Source organism: Mastacembelus armatus, chromosome 14 (genome assembly GCF_900324485.2).
Source record: "Mastacembelus armatus chromosome 14, fMasArm1.2, whole genome shotgun sequence".
Taxonomy (NCBI): domain Eukaryota; kingdom Metazoa; phylum Chordata; class Actinopteri; order Synbranchiformes; family Mastacembelidae; genus Mastacembelus; species Mastacembelus armatus.
This window is the reverse complement of record NC_046646.1, coordinates 6,927,646-6,937,236: the sequence shown is the minus strand read 5'-3', so window position 1 is coordinate 6,937,236 and position 9,591 is coordinate 6,927,646.

The following is a 9,591-nucleotide window of genomic DNA, read 5'->3' as shown; positions in this document are numbered from 1 at the left end:
GTTCTGGGAGTGTATTTTGAAGAGACTTCCTGTTTGTCAGAAGTGGAAAGAATACCAAAATAGTAATGGTTTACGAGTAAAAGTACCGTTTACTTAAGTACAAGTAAAATTATCATTGGAAAAATCTACTCAGGTAAAAGTAAAAAGTAGTTAAAAGTTTTAAAAAGTTACTTAGTTACTTTGCAGTGCATATAAAATAAGGCATGTTGACACGTGACATTTAGGAAACTACATTTTATTTATTTCACTACTCTGTTTAACAAACATTCGAAATTAAAGTGCCATAAAAATAACATGATATGACATTTAAAACATATTGGGAATTCATGTAATGTATTTTTGTGCATCCTTCTTTTCATCAACCCTAATATTGCAATTCTGCAAATAAACAGGTCACTAACTCAAATAAAACCAAACTCTTAAAGTGCATCAGGTATCATACTGCTCTACCTGCCAAATAACCAAAAACTGTTAAATACAGCCAGGGGTGCTCGTCAGTCATTTCATCTGCATTTGGCTCAATGTCCTCTTCAACCAGTGCACCAGGAGGGTCAGTGTTGATCGACGCACCCAGTTTGACTGTTGTCTTACTATTGAATAGGCGTTATCAGTGTACATCAGTCCTATTTATATAGATCAGTAGGTTCCTACTCACCTACTGGAACCTACTGGTAGGTTCAGAAGATTGTTTTAATCCTACAGATCTTCAGCGTCGTCATTACATACAAAACGTAAGTTACGTCCTTAAGTTTAAGCACAACAACTACTCAGATATATTTAGGCATTAAAACATGTTGATTAGATTTACGAAATAAAACATGTTGGTTCGGTTTAGGAAATAAAACATCTGGATTAGGTTTAGGAAATAAAACATCTTGATTAGGTTTATAACTTTTTACAAAAAAATGATATTGCCAGAGGAAACATTAACATTAACAACCAATGTCAAATGTTTTAATAATATAACATAAGTTAATACAGCCTTAACAGGATATAACAAAAATACTATAATAAAGAAATTATCCATTAACTAACAGGGATAATAAATAATAAATAAATCAAACAATAAAAATCAGGAATGTCATTGAATGTCAGTGGGGAAATATTTTAAGATGTCAGATAATTTTTGTGCTTCTTTCCCTTGCACTATTTTTAGGGACCGACTATTTTTAAGGACAGACAGCAAATTTAGGGGACAATTTCAGGGTTCTATTTTTGTGTATGAAAGATTTTGCAAGAGAATTACATAGTTTGTCATTCTTGTTTTCCATGAGCATACCCAATGTTATGTTGTCTCTTGTGATGGAAGCTGGAAATGAAGCGATACCTTGCTTGAACATTAAGCCAAAAGGTATTTGTAACATACATGACATTGTAAAAAGTAGCAGCCGTTCACTACACAGGCACAATACGCCGTCACGCATTGTGTGGATGAAAAAATGGTGGAAAGGCCTGAAAGTTATAAATATAAATTCAAGATTGTAGCTGAAAATTATGAACAGATGGTTAAGTTATACCTTTTAAGAAAATATTCAGGATGAGATAAATTAATTTTATCCACTAAATTATTAAAATAATAAAAATAATTAGTTTGAAACAGGAAGTGACATCTACATGGAGGCCCATGCTACGCCATAATTGGTGACAGAAAAAAAGTAGTGAGTGAGTGTCTGAAACTGTTAGCTAATTGAGTGTACTTGTCATGTACTGTGTGTTTTATTGTGTTAGTGTTCGGTTAGTCAGTTCCTGTTTTATTATTATTATTTCACACATGTGTCTTCCCTAATTGGTTCCACCTGTGTCTTGTTAACGTTACCCCTGTCTGTATATATACTCCCTGTGTTCAGTGCCAGTTTGTTTGTTACCTCTGTGTGTCAGGAGTGTCTTTCCTAGGATGTGTTGTTTCCAGGGGTATCTTACAGATGGATCCTGAGAAGGTAAGGGCTATCAAGGAGTGACCCATCCCTAAGACCTGCCAACAGGTGCAGAGATTCCTAGGATTTGCAAATCCATCCATCCATCCATTTTCTATACTCGCTTTTTCCTGGATCAGGGTCACGGGGATCTGCTGGAGCCTATCCCAGCTCTCTCTCGGGTGGAAGGCAGGGGTACACCCTGGACAGGTCACCAGTCCATCGCAGGGCCACATAGAGACACACAAAGACAGACAACCTCACACACTCACACTCACTCCTACTGGCAATTTTAGAGTCAATCAACCTAACATGCATGTTTTTGGACTGTGGGAGGAAACCAGAGTACCCGGAGTAAACCCACACAAGCACAGGGAGAACATGCAAACTCCACACAGAAAGGCCGGGATGCGAACCCACGATCTTCTTGCTGTGAGGCAACAGTGCTAACCACTCAGTCACCATGCTGCCCCGGATTTGCAAATTTCTATAGAAAATTCATTCGAAATTTCAGCTCTGTGGCCGCACCATTACACACTCTTACCTCTCCTAAGTGCAGGTTTGCTCGTTAGGCGTAGGCGGAGACGGCATTTCAAAGGCTCAAGGAATACTTCATCACAGCACCAGTTCTCTCTCCGGTCCAGACCCCGGCCGTCAATTCGTAGTCGAGACATACGCTTCTGAGACAGGAGTTGGCGCAGTTTTGTGTCCCAAGCGCAGCCCAAAGGACAGTCACATGCATCCCTGTGCCTGTCTGTCCTGTAAGCTGTCTCCCGCCAAACGTAAATATGACATTGATAAACAGGAGCTCCTAGCAGTAAAGGTTTGCTCTGGAGGGTGGCGCCACTGGTTGGAAGGTATGGAACAACCTTTCCTAATATGGACTGATCAGAAAAACCTAGAGTACATGAAGTCTGCCAAGAGACTTAACTCTCGCCAGGCCAGATGGACAGTTTCTCTCCAGATTTAACTTTCACCTGTCCTATCGACCGGGTTCCAAGAACACCAAACCAGACGCACTTTTCCGCACAACCCCGATGACCCCACGACTGATCCAGAACCGATCCTTCTGGCAACCTGCCTAGTCAGGGCTGTTACCTGGGCGGTAGAGTCGAGAGTCAAGCAAGCCCTGAGGGGCAGGTCGATTCCTGCCTCTTGTCCACCAAACCATCTCTACGTTCCTCCTGAGCTCAGAAGTTAGGTAATCCATTGGGCCCACACCTCTACTTTTAGATGCCGCCCTGGGGTGATGAGAACTATCTTTGTGAGTTGAACTATCTTTGTCCTCTGCCAAAGGTTCAGGTGGCCAGCCATCCATAAGTATGTGGCCAAATAAGTTGCTGCTTGTCCCGTCTGTTGTAGAAACAAGTCCTCCCATTGACCACCAGTTGGTTACCTATGCCCTCTACCTGTGTTTTTAGACTTCATGGTTTTCCCCATGATGTGGTATCTGACCACAGGCCCCAGTTTGTCTCCCGTTTCTGGCAGGAGTTCTGCGCACTGCTGGGGTCCAAGGTCAGCTTGTCATCGGGTTACCATCCTCAGTCTAACGGCCAAACAGAACGCACTAACTAGGAGTTGGAGACCGTACTCCATGTGTTGGCTTCTCACAACCCCTCTTCCTGGAGTAAGCAGTTGGTCTGGATAGAGTTTGCTCATAACACTTTACCTTTCTCCTCAACGGGACTCACACCCTTCCAGTGTGCCTACAGCTATCAGCCTCCCCTGTTTCCAGCACTGGAGAAGGAAGTGATCATACCCTCTGCCCATGCTCTAGTCCGTCTCCACACCTGGGTGCGAGCCCACCAAGTCTTCATCCACAACCTCGCCAAATATAAGGCAGCCCTCCCTCCCTCCTCCTCCTCCCCATGTCATCAATGGGGGACCTACATACACGGTCTGGAGACTGCTAGCAGTGCGTCGATGTGGTAGGGGACGCCAATACCTTGTGGATAGGGAGGGTTATGGTCCGGAGGAACGGTCGTGGGTGTCTGCGGGAAATATCCTGGACCTCGACCTTATTACAGACTTCCATAGACTGCATCCCGAGGAACCTGGGCCATCTGGTATCCGTTCCTAAGGGGGAGGGGTAATGTCATGTACTGTGTTTTATTGTGTTAGTGTTCGGCTAGTCAGTTCCTGTTTTATTATTATTATTTCACACGTGTGTCTTCCCTAATTGGTTCCACCTGTGTCTTGTTAACGTTAGCCCTGTCTGTATATATACTCCCTGTGTTCCTTTGTCCAGTGCCAGTTTGTTTGTTACCTCTGTGTGCAACTTACCAGTCTTACTTCTCATGACTTGATAGTCCCTCATGTATTAACTGATTGCTTATTTTCTGACCTGATTTTGCCTGTGTCCATCTGGTTACCTTCGCCTGCCTCTGCTCTACTTGTATAGAGCAGTTAAATAAAGACCCCATCTATTTAACTCCGGCTCTGTGCTGTGCTTTTGGGTTCTACCACATCACCATCCTGACAGCACAAACTGGCCACAGTGGACCCAGCCAGTTTGGAGCCGGTCCGTACTGCGGTACAATTACAAGTACAACGACTACATGGAGTGACTCGAAGTTCTTCACCTTCACTATATAGTGCAGCACTACAATGCCTTGCAAACGTATTCATACCCCCTATGTCATAGACCAACACAAAGTGGCACATAACTGTGAAGGGGAAGTAAAATGATCGGGATCTACGTTCCTACTCTCACCTATGGTCATGACCGAAAGGACAAGATCTCGGATACAAGTGGCTGAAATGAACTTCCTTCGCAGGGTGGCTGGGCGCTCCCTCAGAGATAAGGTGAGGAGCTCGGTCACCTGGAAGAAGCTCGGAGTAGAGCTGCTGCTCCTCCACATTGAGAGGAGCCAGCTGAGGTGGCTCGGGCATCTGTACCAGATACCTCCTGGGCACCTCCCTGATAAGGTATTCCAGGCATGTCTCACTGGGAGGAGGCCCTGGGGAAGACCCAGGACATGCTGGAGGGACTATATCTCTCGGCTGGCCTGGGAACACCTCTGTGCCACCCAGAAGAGCTGGAGGAAGTGACCAGGGAAAAGGAAGTTTGGGCATCCCTGCTTAGGCTACTGCCCCACAACCTGGACCGGGATAAGCAGCAGAAGAAGAAGATGGATGGATGGATGGATGGATGGATTGTAGTTTAAACTCTAAAGCAGCTTGATAAACAGGTACACTTATCTATTAAACATAGCAGATACTCTGCTGACTGGGCGGGGGGGAGGAGGGACTCAAATCAGCGGTGGCAGCTCATCATCGTAACATCTGTCAGCCTTCAGTGAAGGAAGCTTATGGTTTGCCCATTGGCCAAGCCCTAAGCTAAACAAACACACAAATGTTTTTTTCCCCATTGAAAATGTTTCTTCTTTTTGCTTTGCTGATACACTTTGTCCCTGCACTTCCAAATATTCATATTCTATTTTGTTTTGTTTGCTGACTTTATTTACTACATTAAGCTAAGAATATGGTACTTAAACAGATGGAGGTGGGGAGTGCAGAGTGACATAAAGTAATAATCCAGAAATGGCATTTATTGTCATTTTCAGCCCTACTGCATGCATGGCTCAAAGGCCGTTCAGCAAAATAAATGAATCATTCATGTATGACATCCCTATTTTTATGATGGGGTAGTTTTGATTTCTTGTATGAGCTTTTTTTTTTGGTTTCTGAGTGTTGAGTTCAGGTAGCTTAAAGTCTCATTAGTCTGGATTCACATGTGTTTAATTAGTCTTGTGCTCCAATGTATACATACCCCTCTGTTCCCTTTGTCCGTGTTGGAGGATTTATGTATGATAATGCTTATGCTTGCACTTACATTTGTGGAGGATTGCCCGAGTTTACTCAGAGTGGCGCAGTTTAGCTATTTAGGTTTTATGGCAAGCGGTGGAGTTGTCTATAGGACCGTTTGTTATGTACCTGAGGCTGATATCCTGCATTTGGGTGTGTCTTCATTTGAGTCCTGCTCTGATCCTACACCTCACCATCAACACCAACACTTAAACTATTACAGTTCATATGGAGCCAGATTTTTTTTTTTTTGTTGCAAGTGTTTTAATTCTAATACAATCTGCAAAGTTGTTGTACTTCACTTCTATAACTAAAGGTCTGTTTTCGAGACATCTGACATTGTACTGCATCGAAGAACATCATCTCTGGAAGGTCTACCCATAATTGTTTGAGAATTTAACAAAACTTTTCCTGATGTGCCTGGTGAGTACAATATGGGCTTTTTCCTCCATCATGGCTGCATATTAACTGGCATGCACATAGCATTAAACTTTGGCTACACCTGTGATCTTGTGTAAGAAATTTGCTTTAAAAAATAGAGAATCTCAAGAAAAACACTAGACTTGCAAACAAACTTAGTGGGAAAAGGCAGGCTTCCCATCATTTAAAGTAAATAGTGGAACAGGATATGTTCTCTTTTGTACTTTTTATTTTTTAATGTAATTCAGTGTAATTTATTTGATGAAAGGACACCAGAAAGGCTTCAATGTTATTTTGGAAACATTTTGTGGCTCCTCAAGTAGAAGTACTGAAGTACTAGAAGTATTGTGTTTTGTTGTGTCATGTTTACAATAAACATGTTCATTTAAATGTTTTATCTTAAAAATTTGTTTGTCCAGTTTCATTTGGAGTATGTTAAACTCAAATTTTGAAGTTTTTATTCATATCAAAGATACATTTAAATTGTAAGCTGGCATAATGTTGAAAATTTAGGAGTCTGAGTTAGCCTCAGAACCCAAAATTAGTGCAGTAAGTTGCCTTGAAATTTTAAGGCAACTTACCAACTTTTTCGTTTTTACAGTGTACTTGTTCCCTTTGAGTCCACTGTCCAGGGCAGTGGACTCAAAGGCAATACACTGTCCTCCCAGAGTATTGCTAAGCATTCCAAAGACTGCCTGCACACTTGGGTCCAGAGCACCATTATTGCTAAACCTTGATAGAACAATCTAGCCACCATGGACCCAGCAGACCTGGGGAGTTTCTAGCGAGCTCTTTCCAGTCAAGGCATGCTCCTGGGACAATGTGAACAACAAATTCCCTGGCTGAAAGTCAACTCAGTCTCACCCAGCAAGTGTCTTAACTTGTGCAGCAATTACTGCACAAGTTAAGATACAATTACTCGCTCCCAGCAGGTCCAGGCTTGGCTTACCCCTTTGTGGGTAACCCAGACTCATTCTGGGGTTTTTACTCCAGTATTCATTCATCGTTCAATGGCAGAAGGTAATGTACAGCTGTGATGATGCCAAGATATCTTACCTGGGTGGTCCACTAAGAGGTAGAGCTCTGGATTGGATTATGTAAACCATCACCCCATGGCAAACTTAACATCACTCTTTTCTCTGAATTCAAACTAGGGGTGTGCAATACTACAAAATTTGGTATCAACCTAGAATAGTTTTTCAGGACCACTAAATGATACCTACTTAATGAGCATGTTAAATTCCAGGAATTAATTAAGAAGCTTTTGTTTTTTTTAAATTACTGTAATGAACTGAATTTCCTTGTTAAAATGAGATATAGGCAGGATTGTTTTTCTTCTGATGGCAGCAATATGCTCTGTGGGTTTGAGTCTGTTGGTGTCCCTCCTCTGTTTCCTTTGCAGCTCGGAGTTCTCTTTTTGTGGTACTTCATACATTTATAGATTGGTGGGGTTGCCACACTAATGTACTGATACCAAAGTTGGTGTCGATATTATCAATATTTGGATTGATTCGCTATCGGCTCATTTCTGCGACAGCCATGTCACCTCACCCCTCTCCTCCCATAGGTCTAGTTGAGGTCTGGTCTGTAGAGGATTCTGGCAAGGAACCAATGCTGATTGGTCGAACTCTGTTACCTTCCAAGGAAAGAGAGAAGCACTTTATGGTCTAGGAAATGTCTTTACTTTGGGGAAAAGGGACATTTTTCATAAATACAAATATTACATTTTTGAACTAGAACAAGTGTAAGTTAATCTATCAAAATTATATTTTTTACTCTTGAATATGAAAAATGGCAAATTGGTCCTCACCTCAGTTAAGTGTGCTTTGCATGTCCCAGACAGGATATGACATCAGACCATAGAAAGGCACAAAACTAGTATTCCACTTTTATGTAGCACCCTGTTGAAGTGCAATTATTAACAATATGACAACTAACCCATTTGACAAGAAGCCCTGGTCTCCCCTACAACTGTGACAGCTTACATGAGGTAGGTATGGATGTGCAAATATGCATGTAATATTGCACAGTGGTCATTTCTATCACTCTGTGATATCAGAGTTCATGAGAGTGACAGCCTGGGGGAAGAAACTGTCTCTGTGCCTGGTGGTTTTGGCGTACAGTGCTCTGTAGCACCTACCAGAGGGAAGGAGTCTGAACAGTTTGTGTGAGGGGTGTGAAGGGTCTGCAAAGATGCTGCTTCTCTGTTTCCTGACCATGGACCGGTACAAGCTCTGGATGGAGGGAAGATCAGCCCTGATGATCCTCTCTGCAGACCGGGATGTCTGTTTTAGTGATTGAGGTGCAGAGGACAGACTGCATGATGGCCGTGTTGAACTTCCTGAGCTGCCACAGGAACAGTCTCTGCTGGTCCTTCTTCTAGATGTGGTCTATGTGGAAAGTCCATATCAGGTTCCAGGAAATTGTGGATCCCAGAATCCTGAATGTTTCCCCAGTAGACACGGTGGTGCTGAGGATGGTGAGATGGGGAGGGAGTCAGGGGGGTTTACCTCCACTATTATCTCCACAGTCTTGAGCGGATTCAGCTCCAGACAGTTTTGACTGCACCGATAGACTATCTGTTCCACTTCCCACCTGTATGCTGGACTCATCATCTCAGACCAGTGACTGTGGTGTAATCCACATACTTTACAGAGCTTCACAGAAGAGTCTCCGAATATGCAGTCGTTAGTGTAGAGAGAAAGACACTGTCAGGTCCTGGAGCCTTCCTGATGTTTTGTCTCTGAAAGAGCTGTCAAACATCATCTTTACAGAAGCTACTTGGATGAGTAGTGAAAAGTTTCAACCTAAAAACTAGAAGTCCAATTGCCATGAGAATATTCACAAAGTTGGCATTTATTTTTGCTTAGGTGAGGGGTAACGAGTGGTTCCCTAAGCATTAACTCACTCACATATGTCCACTAATAGAGGAAAGGAGATATCAGTTCTGTCCACAGTTCGTCTGTTGCTGACTGTGAGGCACTGACTGACATCATTCAAGAAACTGGGATCTGAATGGATGAATCCTTCATGACATTGCCGCCCCCAAATATGCTTTGCATATTTGTACTTTATAAAACTAGTCAGCCTCAGGACTAAGACTCCTCTTGATCTGTGAATGCACAAAGGTGGATCAGGCGAGTAACAGGTCGGATGTAGGTTTTGTCATTAACCTGAATCTCTGCGGCTCTGATATGGCCATCAGAACCTGGGAATGTCTTTCCAACTTTGCCTACTAGCCATAATGATCGTGGTAGTTGTGGATTGATTAACATTACAATGGATCCAGTGGAAAGGTCATTGACATCTGTGTGCCACTTGTTGCGGGTCTGTAGTGAAGGCAGGTAGTGATGGATGAAACTTAACCAAAGCTGATCAGCAAGAACTTGACAGAAGATTCCTTTGTGCTCTTCTGTCTTGATTTCTGGTGGTTGTATGAGGGGGTGACAGG